We start from the raw sequence: 19,254 nt of genomic DNA, 5'->3' as shown, positions 1-19,254 counted from the left end.
AAACAAAAAAAAAACAAACCCAGGGAACTAGGGGAGGGATGTAGGCTCTTCATGAATGTCAAAAGGTGCTTTTTTTTTTTTTTCATCAAGAATTAAAGTGATCTTGGGCTGGAGAGATGTCTTGACAGTTAAGAGCACTCACTGCTTGCTCTTTTAGAGGTCCTGAGTTCAATTCCCAGCAACCACATGGTGGCTCACAACCATTTGTAATGGGATCCAATGCCCTCTTCTGGTGTGTATGAAGAGAGCAATGGTGTACTCACATACATTAAATGAATGAATGAATGAATGAATGAATGAATGAATAAATAGAATTAAAAAGAAAAACCTGATGGAGTCCATTCACACCCATTGTCCCCTTCCCCGGGAGGTGAGGATTCTGTCGTCCCTCAGTGGAAACTGAGGGTTAGAGAGTTAAAGTCCTTGGTGGAGTGAGCACTTGGACGAGAACCAGTTGGCCCCAAGTCTTCTGCGACTTTCACCATGTCCCAGCTGATGCTCAGCAGATCAAAACTGGTGGCTGGTACCTTGGGCCTTAGTTTGAAGCCACTGGCTCAAGTGACCTCCATGCTGAGAAAATAATGAGAATTCTGTTGGCCTGGCCTAAAAGTGAAGCATCAGATCAACCCATAATTAAGCTATCTATCACAGTTATTAAAGTGTGTGTGTGTGTGTGTGTGTGTGTGTGTGTGTGTGTGTGAGACCATCTGTGCTGGGGACCTCTAGCAGCTAATACTTCAATGGGGGAGAAGGGCATCAAGTCACATGGTGTGTGAATTGCATGGAAATGAGCCTATGAACAAAGGATCTGAGTGTCAGGACACAGCCCTTCCCAGGGGGTCTCTCAGGAGTTAGGGGCTGGGTCTTGTGTGTAGGAAGAGTTAAGTAAGCGCTCCTCTGGCAGGAGGTTCATCCAGGAAGAGGAGAACTGGTCAAGGGCTGGAGTGTCCAGCATCTCTTGTTCACGTGCCCGAACATGTTTCATTGAAGCAGAGGGCTTCTCCAAGTGATTGCCTAACTCGAGGCTGCAGGGACGTTAAAGATGTAGCAAGCAACAGGCAGGTGCGATTCTTGCCCACCTCTGTCTCTGATTTGTTCTCACGGCCAAATGATGGCCTGGCTTTTCTGTCTGCAGTAATTTCCCCAGCACATGCTTGGTCAGTGAGGTCTGGGGTTTTCGCATTTGCATTTTGGGGACCCACACCATTGTGTCTACGTTGGGTAAGCAAGCAGAAGCAGGCAGCCATTACAACCAGAAGCCATAAAGAAACTCTTTTTTAGTATCCCCAGATTAACTTGGGTTATTTCCCCTGTCTGCCCCTACCCCTTTCCCATCTTGTCAGTGACTTAATTCTATAGACCCAGAATCTTACTCAAGCTCCCTACAGTGAGACCTCACAGTAACCATGAGCTTGTGCCATCTATGGACAGTGAGAGGGTACTTCAATGTCTGACTAGGACTGAAGACCCCCCTGGGCTGTAGAATCCCTGTCTAAAGCCAAAAGGAGGAGGAGTGGGAGAGGGGGGAGAAGGAAGAGGAGGGGAAAGAGGAAGACAGAGGTGGGATAAGACCCAATGTGGTTCTTCAGCCCTAACTGTGCCTTTTGTGCAGAATGGTGGGGGTCAAGGGGGGGGAGGTGGAGGGGGTGTCACCTTTCTCTGAAATTAGCTGAGACACAGGTCCACTTTGGAGAGGGAAGTCTTGGAAGGTGGGTGGAGGTTATATGCTGGGAACCCCATGTCCAAGGAATACATGAGCTTAGAACCTAGGCGTCCTATATAACAAGCTCAAGATCTCCAAGTGGCTTCTTTTCCTTTTCCGATTGTCTCACTGCAAGTGAATTGCAAATGCCACCGGTCGATACTTGTTGAATTGTGGTTAAATTAAATGCACCAGGAAGTTGGGTTCTCTGCTTTGCTTTTCCAGCGTTATAGCTGTTAAATACTGGCCTGTGGCTTGGTGGGTGGCTTCCCCTGGCTCTGATGGAAAGAAAGATTTCCTCTCAGGAACCCCCTCTCTCATTCCCTCAGACTGCCCACAACCAGAGGAGAGAGAGGTGGGTTTAGTTTCTTTTCATCACCTTTCTGTTGTGAGCCCTCAAGACCTCCCCACCCCCAAGCCTGCCAGACACCTACACACACACACACACACACACACACACACACACACACACACACACACCCCTCCAAGAATGTGAGATTGGAACTTGACTAGGCACTTGAAGCAGCCCTGTGTAGTCCACCACAGCGCTAGAGTGCCCCTCACCATTGGGGCGGAGGTGGATAAGCGAGCCTCAGGACGACGGAGTTAGTGTGAGGAAAATATTTAGGGCCATAACTCGCTGACCCTGGAAACAAGGTGTTCCCTAAGGGATCTCTACCGTTTCTGGGAAGACTAGGGGAGAGTGGATTGCGGTGTCTGCAATGTCCAGCTTCGAAATGCAGAGGGAACTGAGGTGCCAGGGACAGCTAGGAGCGCCGACAGTCGCTTGGGGACCTGACCATTCAGTAGCTGGTTCTCTCCAATCTAGACAGATTCTCTGCCTGAGGGCGGCGGGTGTGTGTGTGTGGGAGGAGGGCGGGGAACCTGACCGCATACGAATCTGGGCTGCCTCCCCATCGGGCGATAAAGAGCCCTGAAGAATCTGCTTTCCTTTTTTTTCCGGTGACGTCCCCATCACCTGTCCCTCTCTAACTTAGGTTTCAGAATATGGACCCTGTGGTGGCACTTGGCATGTCCCTTCTCCTTTAGCTGGTCTCGCTTTCCTTGGACCAGGGATGTTTCGCAGGTGGCTAGGAAACAAGTTGTCCCCATCGGACTCGCAGGGCACACGCCACCTTGGGCATTGGCTTTGAGAACAAATCCGTCCCGGAACACACTACCTTTCCACCCCAGACACCACGATATGCATCTTTCATCCACCTGTCACCTCCAAAGGCACAAAAGCAGAGAATTTGCGCGCCAGGACTAACGTGCAGGTCGCCGGGATCAGCGGTCTATCCCCAGAGCAGATGCATGCAGGTGCCCAAAGTGTGCTTGTCCCTCCCTCCACCTCACGGTGACACACGCACATGCACACGGGCACCCCTCACCTTGCTTTTCCTGGAGCACTCGCTTCTCTGTGTTCTCTAGCACCCAGAAGCTGTCCTTTACCCAGCCGGGCGTCCAGGAGCACAGCAGGCTTAGCGGGTGCTTGGCGCTCAGCAGTGGCTCCCGGGCTCCCAGCTTCCTTGGCTGGCTCGTGCTGGCCCTTCTGGCGTCTGAGAGAGCTTGTCCGGACCCCGAGAGAGCTAGCCTGGCCTGTAGATCATTGACGCCCAGCCGCGGACTGGTGCACCAGGCGCCGGTAGCCTCGCGAGCGCGCCGGTGGCTGCGCCGCTAGCAGTGGCCCGGGCGGGTGGCAGCCCCTGGGCACACTTCCCCACGCCCCCGACCGTGACGTCACGGCAGCTTGGCTCCGCCTGCCGGGCCCTGTAGGACCCGGCGAACAGAGTGGAGAAAACCTGCGGGTGGCCCAGAATAAGACAGCAGACCTTGATGCCGTTGGATGGTGAAGCGATGTTAGTGTCTCCACGACTCCTCCCAATGAGGGCGCGCGTGGCTTTCTTTCCGATTTCAGAGACTCGGTCCGGTTTTACCCAACAAATTCCAGGCAGCTGGTGCGGCGACTTGGGTGACCTAGACTAGCTCTGGGACCTTTATTTAAGACGTGTTCTCAAGTTTGCAAAGCCGTGCCTACCACGGTCCAGTCCCGGGAACAGGGCACAGGTTGCAGAGTCAGGCTAAGGGCACAGGAAAAAGGGGTGACAGCAGCAAGTGGGTCTCCCGTGCAGGCGCCTGCAGGTGTGCGTGCGCGGGGCACCTGGCTTCAGTTCCCGCAGCCAGCAGGCTCCGCGGGCTCCACCGCTCTCCCAACTGGAGGCCCCGGGCCATGCAGTCTCTTCTAGCTTTAATTTAGCCCGTCAGTCACTGCTTGCTAGTCTGACCCAGCCCCAGCCCAACCGTTCCGCCTACGCGCGCTGTGGCGCTCCGCAGGAGCAAAGAGGGACTCGCAAGAAGTGGGAGATGTGTCGCATCAAGTTGCAGCTATTTATTTTTTGACTGTGATGATTCAGCCGATGTTCCAATAGTTTAATAAGTCATAATCAATCCTGTAGCCTCCCTTCCTTCACCTCTCACCCCTCCCCCGAGAGAGAGAGAGAGAGAGAGAGAGAGAGAGAGAGAGAGAGAGAGAGAGAGAAGACGAGAGGAGAGAGAGACAGCGAGTGCACCCGGGTGGTTTCTAGAACATGAAAAATCAGAAAACAAACCCTGATTAGCTTTCTCTGTGGGTCCTGATGCAACCATCCTGGCTTTGATCTGCTTGCGTGTTCATCTGGGAAAAGCATAAATCCAGAAGTTGTGTGTGTGTGTGTGTGTGTGTTGAGTTTTGACAGGGAACCAGGCAGCAGGTAAAAGCAGCCCGGCATTGCCTGTAAGTCAGAGTGTCGCTCACTGGCACCATCTCTATGAGGTGTGTGGGCTCTGTGGACTTGACGGAGATTGAAGTAGGGGTTGTCAGGTCCTAGTGGTGTGTGGGGTCAGCTTGTCTTTAGTTTTGTTTTGTTTTGTTTTGTTTTTGTTTTTTAATGGGCAGGGTTGAGGGGCTGAATAGGGCAGCTCTCAGAACGAGGGGAGTGGCCCTGGGGGAAAGAAGGGGCCCCCAGTGAGCTCAGGCCTCCTCCTCCCTCTGAGACACAGTTGTTACAAAGCCTATCGCCCCCTCTATAGTTAAAAACCCTTCCAGGAACAGAGAAGAATGAAGAACCAGGAAGTATCCATTCTGATCTCCTCGGGTGTCATGTTACCTTGTAAAAGTTCTTCACCTGTTTGCTGCTCAGTTTGTGTATTGTCTAGCCAAAGAGTTCATGCAAAAACAGGAACCTCTGGTTTTCCGCAGTTCCTTCTCTCATACACAAGGTGACCCCCAGGGGGCAGTGTACAGGTTTTTTTTTTTTTTTTTTTTTTTTTTTTTTTGGTTTCTGTACTTTTGGTTCCATATCAACACCACCAGCAAAAGAGCAGGCTGCTCTTATCAGCTAAATAATCCTTTCCCAAACAACGTGGGGATCATTTCTGTATGCTCTTAACATGCTGAGCACACACAATAAAATCCACCCTCCGTGCCCTTGGGAAGCCTTCCTCACCTCTCTTAGAGTCAGGTCTGGCACGCTCAGCCCCGATGGACAGATGAAACCCCGGCATGCCTATCTCTTTTGCAGCTGGGCCCCGTGAGATCTGAACACTTTGACCTTGACAGCAGAAAAGGTCATCTAGAACAATTATTGATTTTGTCCGGTCTGGGTGTGTGCCTCTCTCCCCTCCCCCCACCTGTGAATGCCTCTGAGCTCTGAGATCACCTTTGGCTTCGCTGCAGCGTCCCTCCAGCCTCCAGGTTTGAGTTCCCATTCCTGGTTTGACAATACCCTGCCCTTTTGACACTCTCCCAGCAATCTGCTGCAGGCCTGTCCTTCCTCAGCAGCTCCTTTAGTAACTAAGTAACAGACCTTGAACCAGAAAAATACAGGGGTTGCAAAAGAGATAACCTTCTCAGTGGCTTGCTTGGTATCTTTTTTTAAAAAAAAGATTTATTTATTTATTTTTATGTATATGAGTACACTGTAGCTTTCTTCAGACCAGAAGAGGGCATCCGATCCCATTACAGATGGTCGTGAGCTGCTTGGTTGCTGGGAATTAACTTCAGGACCTCTGGAAGAGCAGTCAGTGCTCTTAACCACTGAGCCATCTCTCCAGCCCCTTGCTTGGTGTCTTTGAGCCAATGAAACAAACACCTCTTCATTTTTGCACTTATCAGAGGGACGCTAGGTGGCAGGAAATGAAGAACGGTAATGGCCTGGGAGTTCAGCAGAAAACGGACCTGGGAACTCTCAAGTAGGTCATTCTGTCTGGTCGCTTAGAGGCTTTATCAACTAAATGGAAAGCAATTGTTCCTCTGCTGTCCATTTGGTGGAAGCAAATGTCGCAGTTTAGCTTAGAGGAAAGTGTGAGGCATAAGAGAACTGGACTGATTGGTGGTGTTGGGTGGCAGACCAGGCATCGGGCACAGGGTCTGTTGTCTGCACGTATGACATTTCTATGGACGGAGAAAGAGCAAGGCCCCTAAGCTGCAGCATGTCAAATGTGGGGTGCTTTGGAACTCATTGTGTAGTTCAGGCTGGCCTCAAACGTGAAAATCCTTCTTTCGCCTCTGCCTCTGCCTCTGCCTCTGCCTCTGCCTCTGCCTCTGCCTCTGCCTCTGCCTCTGCCTCTGCCTCTGCCTCTGCCTCGGCCCCTGCCTCTGCCTCTGCCTCTGCCTCTGCCTCTGCCTCTGCCTCTGCCTCTGCCTCTGCCTCTGCCTCTGCCTCTNTCTGCCTCTGCCTCTGCCTCTGCCTCTGCCTCTGCCTCTGCCTCTGCCTCTGCCTCTGCCTCTGCCTCTGCCTCTGCCTCTGCCTCTGCCTCTGCCTGAGCTGGGTTTGCAGGTCTGTACCACCACACCTGGACTTGATGTTTTGTTTGGAAACTATGGTATGTGATTACCATGATTCTTTAAAGACATGCCCATTTGGCCTAGAGGGCTTAAGGTCTCTTTAGATGCATCAGGGGTGACAGGAGCCCCTTTCTTCCCTTCTCTCTCCCTGCTTATGGAACCTCCTTGGAAACTGCTCCTAAGTCTTGAGTCAGAATCCCTTCTCACCCTCCTCTTCCTTCTCCATCTTGCTGGAAGTGCACTAAGAATGCTGGTCCCAAGAGGGACCTCTGAAACTCTGATGTAGAAAGCCAATGCCACATAGTTGTGTAAGTGAGAAAACCAGACTCAGAGATGCCAGGTGACTTGCCCAAGATCATTTAGCCAGGGACTAGAAAGGCAGGAGTCGAACTGGCTGACAGTGTCATGCCGTGAAACCCTGGATGAGGGAAGGGAGTTCTTCCCCCTACCAGCCTGAGCATCTCTCTTCCCCTAGTCTGTCATGCCTGTTAACATAACAAGGTTCCTCAGCACTCATTCTGGAACAAGTCCTCGGTGAGAGTTGGGAAAGATCCAGCTGTCTCCAAGGACACTCCCTGGTGCTTACTGGAGTGCTCACCTGTCACAGGCCCTTCAGGAGGAGAGTGTGGACAGCTCAGGAGGAGTGGCCATCACACCTGCCTTGCAGGTGCCATGTGGCTCCTAAGAACACCACTGGAGGTGCCATTCATTCCTGGCCCATTGTCTTGCCCTTGAATACCCCTGGTACTGCCACTGGCACCATTAATTTGGTCATTTGAAGACATCTTGAGGTAAGAAACTGGCTGGCCTTTATCTACCCTAGTGTTTCACACTTGATTTAGCCCGGAGAACCTTCCTATGAACCCGTTTGAACATGTATTGAGTGCTTACCATGTTGCACTGGGAGCTTTGTGTTAATTCTCCGCATCCTCACTGCAGTCTTACAAAGCCCGGTCAGTGTTCCCTTTTCTGAATGGACCAACCAAGGCACAGAGAGACTGAGTTCTTCAGGGTTGAAAAGCTACCAGTTCAAGCTGCCTGGTTTGTGAATATCCACAGTGCAGTTACCCAGAGCAACAGAGGTTGGCAGATCCATCTTCTACAACTTGATTAGATGGAAGAGGAACTATTCCCCTAATGGGTAGCTCTTCTCTGTCTCTCTGTCTCTGTCTCTGTCTGTCTCTGTCTGTCTCTGTCCCTGTCTCTGTCTCTGTCTCTGTCTCTGTCTCTCTCTCTCTCTCTCTCTCTCTCTGTGTGTAATAATCACAACTAGGAACTCAACAAGTATGCTTGCCCTGCTGTCAAGCACAAGGGATGCACCTGTCTCCCCTTCCTAGCACGGGCATTTCAGCCATGCACCACCATACTTCCCCGCCTCCTCCCCCCTTTAAGTGTGGGTTCTAGGGACCAAACTCAAGATACTCAAACACAGCAAACCCTTAATGGACTGAGCCATCTCCAGCATGGTTTTAATTATCCGTAGTTGTCCTTAGCTTCAGGATGTCTTTGTAGATGGGTTCTGACTAGTTCCCAAATACTCTGGGGTTCTGACAGCCATCTGGTCCTCCCCTGAGCTGATTTCCTGCTCAGAACTCTCCGGTTGTCACCTGCAGGGCAGGTGGGTGATCTGCTACTCTTCGGGCAGAGGGGAGAAAGGACACTTACTGACGTTTATAAGGAGGATCGTGTTGGCTCTGCTCTTAAGAGATTCTGATTTCTCCGGCCCAGCACTTTGGAGCTTCTCAGGCGGTTTCACTGTGAGCTGGAGAGGAGGTGCCCCAGAAGCTAAATCTCTTGGAGAAAGAACATTGCCCCGGGGCAGCCCCCAAGTGACTAGGTCTCTTTTTTACTCTGGAGTTTCTTTGGGCTTCATTGCAGTTCCAACCTGAGACCTTCGCCTCTGTGTAAGCGGGGCAGGCACAAGGCCTTGGGAACCTCTCTGCTCCTGCACCAGACCAGAGTTTTAGAATCTGTCACCTAGCCCTTGCCCTCCTGTGTGATAGAACCAGGTTAGGAGGGCATCATCTCTGCCTTCTGGCCAGTTCCCACCCTAAGCATGCTGTGTCTTATAGGAATGGTTTGTCTCAGCTAGTGAGAGTCACCACAGCCCACAAATGGTCCAGAGGCTGTGCGTGGCTCTCGGAGGCTCTGTCTGCGCCGAGTATGAGGAGACAGTATTGCTTGGGCTCAGGGATACAATGGAGGCTTCAGATGAGATCCTTCTTCCTTGAGTCCACGTGCAGTGAGGAGTCCTGCTCAGTCCTCTTGATGCTCTGAACATTGTCCTTACCCATTTCTTCCTGTACTATAGCAAATAAAAGGACAGCCTTTCCTTAATGGAACACTCACATTTGCATTTTGACATGACTTTGTGGGGGTGGGGGAAGGGGGAGGTACAGACCCATGGAAGGTCTCCAGGTGGAGATGATGGCATGGTGTTGGTGGAGACCGGCCTCTGCAAATGAATTGTGTGTCATTTCTTTGTGGATTCTAGCTCCGTCTCGGAGTCAGCTATTTCTACTGCTGAAGGGCCTCTATTCCTAGCAAGCAAAAGCAGGCAGATTTCTGAGTTCGAGACCAGCCTGGTCTACAGAGTGAGTTCCAGGACAGCCAGGGCTATACAGAGAAACTCTGTCTCGAAAAACAAAACAAAACAAAACAACAACAACAAAACCTCAAAAAAAAAAAAACAACCCAAATTAGGCATAGTAAAAAAATGAACAATAAAAACTAATAAGGAGATACGACAACCATAGTAGGATATAAGAAAAGTTTTTCTAAGTTATGATTGACTCATTTCTGGGATTTTCATTTCATATTTTCAGGCCTTGGATAACCGTGAGAATCTGAGACTGTAGAAAGAGAACCCTGGAAGGAAGGGGCTTTAAATCCTATGAGCTGCAGTTCCCATGCTGGCCTCAGGGTGGCGTGAGCACACAGAACTCCTCTCGGGGGTCTACCCTGTACTCAGCTCCAGCCCTGCAGAATGGAACCCAAAAGGCCCCTCTACAGCTGTGCTTTTCTCTTCTCCTTCCTTCTCTGTCCTTCTGCCATTCTTGAGAAGTGACTCAGAATGATGGCCGCGGTGCCATTTAGGGAAGAGTCACCATGGATGGGGAGAGAGAATGTCAGGAGCTCTTATAAGGCATTGGCTTCAGAGACATGGCCCTCCTGGAGAGAGGGAACTGCTGGATTCTTTTACTTCAGCCTCACAAGTAGCCGAGAGTGCAGACGCCTCCTGTATCCCACATCTGGCAGAGGAAAGTCTGATAGAAAGAGCGGTGTTACCCAAGTGGATGTGGGCAGGCTCTTGAAAGGCTGTTGCCAGGAGCCGCCTGCCTGCTTCTGCTTCTGCCGAGTGCCTTTGAGGCCGGAAGCACAGCCCTTCTCTTTACAGTGACACGGGAGTGGGCTCCCTAGAGCCCTGGATTTCAGTTGCAGGGCCAGGAGGGGGCTTTGTTCAGCTAGGTGGTGACCAGCAATGGGCTCTGGCTACTTTCCAAAGTGACAGTTCAATGGTGGCTTCTCCCTCGTGGGACAGCTGGCTGGTTGACTTCGATCATTCGGTGGTCCGGCTGCTAGTCCCCAGGCTTCACGGTACTCGCCTGCTCTGGGGCCCCAGAACAGATGGCCAGTCCAGGGAGGGGCTGTGGGAGGCTTCTTCATCCTGCGAGTCATTTATCTGTCTTCTCCTGTCCACCCCCCACCCCGCCCCCGGCCCCTGAAAGGGCTATGGTGTGCTTCTGTCCCGCTCCCTCCCCTAGTTGCTCTCCTGTGACTGGATCTCTTCTAAACAGATTGGCCCGGTGGCTATTGCCAGAACCTCATTTCTCCATGCTACTTCAGACACTCAATCTCTCTCTTTTGGGAGTTAGGAAGCGTGCCAACTCCTGCGCTGTTTGTTTGTTTGTTTGTTTGTTTGTTTTGCCAGCTAGGATATGTAACTGTTTTAAATAATGGGTGCCAGGCTTAGGAGAAGTCCTTACACTTACAAGAGGCATGACTCTGCAGACAGACTTAGTAAGCTTACTCAAACAGAGCTCAAACAATGTTTATGCAACATATATATGCACAGCGACTTAAGAGACTTGGGCTGTATCTAAACATCAGGTCCACCTCCTCCATAAAGATTTGGCACCAACATTCTGCTCTGAACTTTGTGGTTTCAGCTCCAAGTTGAATTTTCAAGGACAAACTCCAAAAAGTGATTTGGCAGTGATGGCTCGGAATGCATATTTAGTTTTCTAGGACAAGTGCTTCCGAGTGTAAGTTGACTTAGACTGTTTAGAAATGGCAACCACTCACTGGATCTATAGAAATAGCAACCACTCACTCGATGTACAGTTCTAATATGATCGGTGCAAACAAAACACCAGCCTAAAACTCACAATGGACAATGGACTCATGCCCGTGAAGGCTATCTCTCTATGTGGCGTTCCTATGTAGGTATAAGCACCTTCATCTATCCATCCATCCAGTCTATTTTATCCATCTACCCATCCATGCAGCCCCATCCAGTCACCATCCACCCATCCATCCATTCATCCATCCATCTATCCATCCATTATTCATCCATTTATTCATCTGTCTACCAATTCATCCATCCATCCACCCACTATTCATCCATCCATTATTCATCATCCATCTATCCATCCACCCACCCACTCATCCATCCATTTATCAATTCATCCATCCACCCATTATTCATCATTCATCCTCCATCCACCCATCCATCTACCTACCCATCCATCTATCCATCCATTATTCATCCATCTATTCATCCATCCATCCATCCATCCATCCATCCATCCATCCATCCATCCATCTACTTATCCATCTATTCATCCATCTGTTCATCCATCTACCCACCCATCCATCCATTATTCATCATCCATCCATCCATCCATCCATCCAGTCAACATACAAACAAAAAGTATTTCAGAGAAAAGGGAGAAATCTTGTTTTCTAAGCCCTGAGATTGAACTTCTGATAGTAGTACTCTTGGGACCAGGAAACCCATAAAACTTCACCTCAAGCCTTGAATCCTTAGCAGGAAACATGTAGGGAAGTATTTATAGATTTGGGGTGCCTCTGTCTGCCTCTGTGGCTCTTCCAGAAATCAGATGTTTTTCATGGGCTCTTACAAGAGAGGCTCCAGGGTTGTTATGTCTAAAACTGTTTCTGTCCCTGTTTTTGGTACTTTGCCGCAAAGCTGGCGGTTTGTCAAAAAGCAATTAGTGGAACATGACTTTGTGACTACTTGATGCACTTCTGTGGTGGGCTGGGAGGGAGGGCAGCTTTAGCCTCCTGTGTGGATAGAGGCCGCCTGGTGGGCTTGGATTAGTCATCCTGGTTAACGTCTCCTAAACTTACATCATCCTGTGCAATTTGAGGCATAAACAGTAAAATATATGCTGATTATATGAGCCAATCTTTAATACAGGGCAGTAGCAGGATTTGTTTGGCCAGTAAAACCTTCTGATTTGAGTTGAGCTTTCTGTTTATTAAGTTATATATGAAGATGTTTTAGAGACGCAAAGGGCAGGAGCAGGCTGCTGAGGACCAGCTGCACGTGGCCCTGCTCTGCCCCTCCACTTCTCCCAAGGACAGGCAATTCTAATTATTTCTGCTATTTTTTTCCTATTGATTTACGTAAATGGCGCACAGGCACCTCTCTCTATTTTTTTTTCTTCTGAATTTTCTTTTTTAGATACTGTTGACTTCCCACTATAAAAGATGCCTAACTCAATACTTTGAAATATCCCAAATCCCTTCATTTTCTTTCCATCAAACCGGGAGTCCGTGTTTGCATGTTTTTTTTTTTTTTTTGTAACTACGTAAATGTTTAAAGCTGAGTCAAGAGCTTTTGTCTGCTGGTTTCTCCTTCTTGCAGAGCCTTTTGTTTTCCCTGGGTTAATCATTACCTCTGTTCTGATTTTTTTTTCTCTGCTTACTTTTCTATGGCTCTGTCAATGATTGATTCATTCTCAAGTTCTGACAGTTGAGGGTCTGGTCAGTCTGTTATCTCTTATTTTGAAAGGCCTACTTATTTTTATTTTATGTGTGCGAGTGTTTTGCCTGCACGCATATCTGTTTACCACGGGTGTTGTAGTGACCTCTGAGGCCAGAAGAAGGCATCGAATCCTCTTGGGATTACAGATGGCCATCTGGGTGGCAGGAACCCCACCTGGGCCCTTGAGAGAAGCAGCCGGTGCTCTTGGCCACTGAGCCATCTCTTCAGGCCTGGCTTCCTTGCCTCATTTTGGGTTTGTTTTACTTGGCTATTCGGGTGGAGCATCATCTGCAGGAACTTCCAGAGCAGTGCTCCTTAACCTGTGGGTCACAATGCCCTGGGGATGGGGGCGCTGTCAAATGACTCTCTCACGGGGGGGTCACCTAAGACCTTTGGAAAACACAGGTCTTTACATTATGATTCATAGCAGTAGCAAAATTACAGCTATGAAGGAGCAACGAAAATACTGTTATGGTTGGGGGTCCCCACAGCATGGGGAACTATATTAAAGGGTCGCAGCATTAGGAAGGTTGAGAACCACTGTTTCAGAGGAAGACTGTATTACAGCCAGACTCAGAGATGATCTGACCCCTGGTACAAGTAGCCTATGTTTCTCACACCCCCCGGGACACCGCCCGTGTTGATGTGATGGTACTGACGATATTTCACTTCCTAGCTCAGGGGAGAGAGCTGTTCTGAAGAATGTGTGCGTCCATGTGCTTGTGAGTATGCACGTAGAGACCAGAGCACAGCCTCAAGTGTGATTCCTTAGGCTTCTTCCACCTTTTGTTTGAGACAGGGTCTCGCTCTGTGGTCCTGGCTAGCCTAGAACTTGCTCCACAGACCAGACTTCCCTTGACCTCAGGAGCCTCCTGAGTGCTCTGTAAAGCCCGATGCCACCACACTTGGGAATATTCCTTAGTCCCTCTCTTTTTTAAGTAAAGACTTAAGAAAGCACACCTTGCATTTTATAAAGATTTATTTACTTTTATCTTATGTGTGCAGGGGTTTTATGCCAGCTCACTATGTGCATGCAGTGCCCACAGAGGCCATAAGGGGGCGTGGAGTCCCTGGAACTGAAGTTACAGATGGTTGTGAGTCACCATTTGGGAGTGCTGAGAACCAACCCAGGTCCTCTGCAAGAACAGCCAGTGCTCTTAGTTGATCTCTCCTTATTCTGTTGTTACTTTAGGTGCTTGCAACACCCTCTCTTTACTTTTTTTTTTCTGGTGTTTTTATTATGCAGCTATACCACAGCTTAATTTTTTCTCTTTATTTCTGTTGTTTTATTTCCTGAGTGATATTTTTAAAGATTTATTTATTTTCTACATAGGAGTACACTGTCCTTCTCTTCAATTGGATCCTATTTTAGATGGTTGTGAGCCACTATGTGGTTGTTGAGAATTGAACTCACGACCTCTGGAAGAACAGCAGTTAGTTCTCTTAACTGCTGAGCCATCTCTCCAGCCCTTCTGCGTGCTTTTTTATTCCTAATTCTTGCATTGTTCTTTTAAGATTTCAGCCACTGCATTTCTTTCTTTTTTTTCTTTCTTTTCTTTTCTTTTTTTTTTTTTGAGACAGGGTTTCTCTGTATAGCCCTGGCTGTCCTGGAACTCACTTTGTAGACCAGGCTGGCCTCAAACTCAGAAATCTGCCTGCCTCTGCCTCCCTAGTGCTGGGATTAAAGGCGTGCTCCATCACGCCCCAGCACCACTGCATTTCTAAACTCCAAGAGCTCGTCTGAGAAGCGTTCACTGTTTACAGCCTCCTGTCACTATGCCATGGATCTGACCTTCCATTCGGACTCTGAGGACTATTCTTACTTTTAATCTTCTACCTCCTGCTAGTCCATTTCCATCAGAGCCCCTTAGCATAGGCATTTTTGTCTGTCACTTAGAGTTTTCTAGAGATGTCTTTAGTGATTCTGGTGAATTATGTCCTAGTGACAAGCACTCCTGTGCCCTCTGGCGGCCCTCCCCATGTAGGCGTGGCTGACTAGGATTTGGTCGCTAGACCCGCCTGGCTCTTCTGTTGGAGAACCTATGTGTGTTATTACATTTCTCATCCTGTTGGCAGAATTCTTGACAAAAGCAACTTAAGGTTCATTTCGTTTCACTGTTTAAGAGTGCAGACGATTGGTGGGAAAGGCATGATGGGAGGAGCCTGAGGCAGCTGGGCACATGACATCTGCCAATCAGGAAGCAGAGGGCGATGAATGCAGATTCCTCTTGCTTCTCAGCTCGCTTTCCTCCTCAGCTTGCTCTCTCCTTTTTTCTGTAGTTCAGGGCCCTGGCCTGCATACTGGTGTTGCTCATATTTAAGATGGACCCACCCACCTCAGTTAACCCGATCTAGAAACATGACCCTCCCACACACAATAAACCCAGAAGTTTGTCTCCTTCGTAATTTTAGATTCTGTCCAGTTAACCCTTGGTATAAACTGCCATGTTCTACAACCCCTCAGATCTTTCTAATCGGCCTCTCGGCATCCCCAGAGCTGCAGCCTAGATCCTAGAGTCCTGTAACACTGGCTCCTTCTAATGCTCATGGAGCCAAATGGAAGGGGGTGGTATAGGATGTCACCGTTAGCGATTCCAGATGTGTATTTAATTCCATTCTTTATAGCCTGGTAGCCCATCCTCTCTTCCTGGTAGACCCCATAGCCCAAAGTCCGGAGCCTGATCTGTCCAACCCTTGCAAAGAGAACAGCTTGCGGGGGAGAACTTAGAACTGCTTGAGGCAGCAGGGCTAAGCATCCAGCTGCTTAGCATGTCCCCCATCAACCAACCTCTTCTCCCCAACCCTGAGCCCTCTGCTCCTGGACAGCTTTGGAGTTTTGCGATGTGAGCAGAGTTTCTGTTTGATGTTTGTTTGTTTGTTTGTTTTTCTCTCTCTTTTGAAGCTGGCTGTCTTCCTGGTTGTTTTCCATTTTCCATAGTAGTGTTGCAGTCATTTTTTTTTTCTTCATTTTCTTTTCACTTCTGTCTTAGTTAGGGTTTTACTGCTGTGAACAGACACCATGGCCAAGGCAACTCTTATAAGATAACATTTCATTTGGGCTGGCTTACAGGTTCAGAGGTTCAGTCCATTATCATCAAGGTGGGAACATGGCAGCATCCAGGTAGGGCAGAGAGTTCCACATCTTCATCTGAAGGCTACTAGTAGAAGACTGACTTCCAGGCAGCTAGAGTGAGGGTCTTAAAGCCCACACCCACAGTGACACACCTACTCCACCAAGGCCACAACTCCTAATAGTGCCACTCCCTGGGCCAACCACATATAAACCATCACACCTTTGAACATTTTTTCCCCTCACTGTCCTTTTAGAGTAGTGCCATGCTCTAAATGCGAACAGCCTTCTTCAGCTCAAGTGTTTGAATGTTTGTTTCTGAAGTTGGTGGAACTGTTTGGGAAGGGTTAGGAGGTGCGGGCTTGTTAGAGGTCATGCGTCACTGGGGGTGGCTTTGACATTTGAAAAGCCCACTTTAGGCGCAGTCTCTTGCTCTTTGCCTGCTGCCTGTAGATCAGCTGTTGCTCCAGTGCCGTGCCTGTCTGTATCCCACCATGATGATCATGGACAATGTAACCGTCCAAAATTGTAAGCAAGCCCTCAGTTGCATGCTTTCTTTTATAAGAGTTGCCTTGTCCATAGGGTCTCTTAATAGCAGTAGATATTCACTAAGATAAGTGATTTGGAATGAAGAAGAGAAACTCATGTGGATTGTCTGATGTATTTTATATATTTTATTTTATTGTTTTTATGTGTGGTTAAGGTCACCATGGGTGTGCAGTACCCGAGGAGACCAGAAGAGGGCATTGGATCCCCTGGAACTGGAATTACAGGCAGTTGTGAACTGTCTGATGTGGGTGCTGGGAACTGAACTCAGGTCTTCTGGAAGAGCAGCAAGCGCTCTTAGCCATTGAACAATCTCCGCAGGCCCTTCATCTGCTAAGCAGACATCTTAACAGGTAGTCTGCATTTGAGTGCTGTTTGGTTTTATTACTTTCTATGTGTGGTTATATTTTTTAAAGTTTGATTTACTTTTATTTTGTGTATGAGTACCAGCAGAGGTCAGAAGAGGGTATTGGATCTCCTAGAGTTGGATTTACAGATGGCAGTGAGTCACCATGTGGGTGCTGGGAAGCAAACCCAGGTCTTTTGCTCTTAACCAGCGAGCTGTCTCTCCAGCACTATGTGAAGACATTTTCAATTCTCATGTAGTTGCTTATAACCGGTTGAGCATTGTTGTACCAGCTTTGGACTTGATTATTAATTTGTTTGGCTTTTCAGTTGAGGCAGCTCACACAGGGTCCCCACCCCAGAGAGCCCCTGGAGCCTCACTCTGGGTCAGTCTGAGTGAGCGGGTGGTGAGGCTACACCACCAGGCTGTCCATCAAGCAATGCCATTGTTGTTATGCCTGCCTTTGCAACTGCAGCTGACTTGACTTCTGCTGTGTGTATATGTACACACACACACACACACACACACACACACACACATTCACACATACACCTTCTCTAGGAATAGGTTCTCTGGTTGGTGACATGTGCTGGCTAAGTCAGATGTGTAGATATGCTCTCTGTCTAGTTAGGGTATCTCCTCATGACATGTGTGTCTGTTTGGTCTTGTGGGGTCAAAGGATTGTAAGAGCCTTTCTAGTCCATGACCCTCTTTACTCGAGCCATCCTCCTTGGGTCTCACTGCTTCTTCCTGTCTTCCCTTCTTTTCCCATCTCCTCAGTCCCTCTATAGCACCTAATCAGATCTGTCGAGTATTTGTTCTGTGCCCGTTCCTGCCTAAGGGAGGTGGACATGCACCTGTCACGCTAGATGCCTGTCATACTAGATGCCTGTCCCACTAGATGCCCAGAGCTCTAATGGGTAGATAAAAGGAAAAAAATCAAGCCAGGGATTGTGACTTTGCCTGGAAGGAATGGGATTACAAACATCCATTATGTAACTAGAGGGCCTATCTATAACATGGGGAAGATCTTTCCAGGTAGACCAGCTGAGAAGAGACATGCCTGCCTGTGAGGCTTTCCCAGAAGCCTCAGTGTGGCATGTGTGCCTGCCTGCAAAGGCTCTGTGCTCTGCACTCCGATTTAAAGCTAGGAAAGCCGCCTCTCCCAGCTGCATGCTTGTAGCTTTGATAGAGAGGCATGCCGATGGTCTGTGCGCCTCGTGCTCTGTGTTCTGACAGTAGATTGATGTCCTTTTGGAGACATGGTGTGTTATGAGAGAGAATTAAGGAGAGAAAAAGGCAGGCAGGGCTGTGGTTGAGGTGAGAGGGCCTCAGGTACTGTTGGGAGGTGAGTGGTATTCCCCAGAAGGCTTCTAACCCCTGGCTCACACAACTTGGCCTTATTGATCATTGTTTGTTTGTTTGCAGCTGTAATGGAGCACGGGATAAATGGAGACCACTCATGGGAGAAGTAGCGAGAGCTCTTCGTTCAGAGCTTGCTGGAGCGAGGGGTCCACCATCATCATCTGTGCTGAGACTAGAAGCTGGGCCCAGGCACCAGGAAAGCTACAGTGCAGACAGAAGGAAGGTTCAGATTAGCCTAGAGTGGGGACTGTCAGAATGGCGGAGGTCCTACCTGCAGGACTCCCTGCATGCTTGGGTAGCGAGTATATCTGACTTTCCTCAGTGTGTGTGACTGCCCTATGGGGCTTTTAAGGCAGCTATCTCATGACTTCTCAAGTCCTGGCTCTTGGGGGCATTTGTGACAGAGTTAGCTTCCTGGCCTGGTCACTGTAGATAATCTTGAGTAAGGAGAAGGTTCTGGCATAGATCTGTTTCTGTACATGGTCTGGCCATTGCTTGTCGATCCAAACCCTTGGGAGTTAAATGGAAGCCATTAGGGTGAGTCCTACTTCAACAGGACTAGTGTCCTTGTGAGGAATCAGACACAGGGGCCGAGGCTCAGGGGAAGGGCCAGATGAAAATGCAGGCAACAGTGTGAACGGTGCAGCTAGGACCGAGGCTAATGAAACAAGGAAGTCCTCCCTAAAGCCTCTTGGGGGGTCCTCCCTGAAGCCTCCTGGGGAATGTGGCTTTGCCTGTGCCTTCACTCCAACTTCTGGCCTGAAGAACTATGAGACTGTAGGGGCAGAAGAGGTGTTGGGTCTCCTGGAACTGGAGTTATAGATAGCTGTTAGCTGCCATGTGGGTGCTGGGACAGGAACCGGGATCCTCTGGCAAAATAGCTAGTATTCTTAACTGGGCCTACATGGTTGTCTTAGTGAGGGTTTTACTGCTGTGAGCAGACACCATGACCAAGACAACTCTTATAGCGACAACATTTAAAATGGCAGTGTCCAGGCAGGCATGGTGCAGGAGGAGTTGAGAATTCTACGTCTTGTTCCAAAGGCAAACAGGAGAAGACTGGCTTCCAGGCAGCTCAGACAAGGATATTAAAGCCTGAGCCCACAATGACACACCTACTCCAACAAGGCCACATCTCCAAATAGTGCCACTCCCTGGACTAGGCATATTCAAGTCACCACAATGGTGGAAGGAGAGGATCAATTCTTGAAAGTTGTTCTCTGACCTCCATTCACATTCTATACAGAAGTGGGCTGCAGACATGCACACTCACACACACACACACACACACACACACACGAAAGATAGATAGATAGATAAAATATTTATATTTATTTGGTAAAAAAAAAATAAAACCACAACAAAAGCCCCACGGGTGATCACCATT

At 48.9% G+C, this 19,254-nt stretch overlaps 2 protein-coding genes across 3 annotated transcripts in view; one reads left to right on the top strand and one right to left on the bottom strand.

Annotated features, from left to right (window-relative positions):
• Sstr2 (somatostatin receptor 2) overlaps positions 1-3,383 on the bottom strand; it is a 6,829-nt gene extending 3,446 nt beyond the window's left edge. For both annotated transcript variants that reach the window (XM_021214001.2, XM_021214002.2), the window contains exon 1: positions 3,094-3,383. The gene's annotated coding sequence lies outside the window, so the exon portion shown is untranslated. The remainder of the gene's footprint in view (positions 1-3,093) is intronic.
• Positions 1-19,254, top strand: part of Slc39a11 (solute carrier family 39 member 11) — a 420,215-nt gene that overhangs the window by 27,874 nt on the left and 373,087 nt on the right. The window lies entirely within an intron of this gene.

The sequence above is a fragment of the Mus pahari genome, chromosome 14 (genome assembly GCF_900095145.1).
Source record: "Mus pahari chromosome 14, PAHARI_EIJ_v1.1, whole genome shotgun sequence".
NCBI lineage: Eukaryota > Metazoa > Chordata > Mammalia > Rodentia > Muridae > Mus > Mus pahari.
Note: the sequence above shows the minus strand (reverse complement) of the source record. Positions and strands in the feature narration are given on the sequence as shown.